The sequence below is a fragment of the Otolemur garnettii genome, unplaced genomic scaffold, assembly GCF_000181295.1.
Source record: "Otolemur garnettii isolate 467f Iridium unplaced genomic scaffold, OtoGar3 scaffold00032, whole genome shotgun sequence".
Lineage (NCBI taxonomy): Eukaryota > Metazoa > Chordata > Mammalia > Primates > Galagidae > Otolemur > Otolemur garnettii.
Window position 1 is genome coordinate 875,454 of NW_003852427.1, and position 1,114 is coordinate 876,567.

At 44.3% G+C, this 1,114-nt stretch overlaps 1 pseudogene; it reads left to right on the top strand.

Moving 5' to 3' along the window:
* Positions 1 to 291: 291 nt before the first annotated feature.
* LOC111725146 lies at positions 292 to 486 on the top strand (annotated as a pseudogene).
* Positions 487 to 1,114: the final 628 nt, after the last annotated feature.

Genomic DNA, 1,114 nt, shown 5'->3' on the forward strand with positions numbered 1-1,114 from the left:
ACTCCTGGGCTCAGGTGATTCTCTTGCCTCAGCCTTCCAAGTAGCTGGGGCTACAGGCATCCACCACAATGCCTGGCTATTCTTTTTGTTGCAGTTTGGCCAGGGCCAGGTTTGAACCTGCCACCCTCAGTATATGGGGTTGGCGCCCTACCCAATGAGCCACAGCCCCCCCACCCCCAGCTAGTACATTATTAAAGGAGGTGGCTGGGCAGTGGACCTTCTAGGAAAGATCTTTTAAGAAAATAAACTCAGGTTTCTGGTGGCAGGGTCTGGAGAAGGGGCAGCAGTGCCATGGCCGGCTGTGAAGGTGGCAAGAAAAAGCCCTTGAAACAGCCTAAGAAGCAGGCCAAGGAGATGAATGAAGAAGATAAGGTGTTCAAACAGAAACAAAAAGAGGAGCAGAAGAAACTTGAGGAACTAAAAGTGAAGTCCGCATGGAAGGGTCCCCTCACCACAGGTGGAATTAAGAAATCTGTCAAAAAGTAAGCTAATCCTTGTGCCTGAGACGATGATGACCCTTGATTCCTATTTAAACATAACATCTTTGCCACCTATAGCTAAAATGAAGTATTGCCTTAGAGCCTATTGTACATTTAAGAATAAACTTTTGTTAAAAAGAAAAGAAAGAAAGAGAATAAACTCGACTGGCATGAGCAGTTTATCCTTTTGCCACTCCCCTCTTCCTCTTGCCCCAAATGTAGACAACAATGGCTTTTACAGGAGAGGGTAACAAACTTTAAGCTACTGTTTCTCAGGTTTCTGTTCCTAACAGTCCAGTGCAACTCCTAATTGTTATGGAACATATTGAAGTAATTTTTATCCTTCTAGTATTTTACTAAAATTACTTTTCATATTTTATTGTAAAACTTTCAGTGCAGTGGCTCATGTATGTAATCCCAGCACTTTGGGAGCCTGAAGTGAGAAGATCACTTGAGGCAGGAGTTAGGCTAGCCTGGGCAACATAGCAAGACCCTGTCTCTACAAAAACTAAAAATTTGCTGGGAGTGGTGGCTCATCCCTATAGTCACAGCAACTAAGGAGGCTGAGGCATGAGGATTGTGTAAGCCCAGGTGTTTGAGGCTGCTGTGAGCTATGATCTCACTACTATTACACT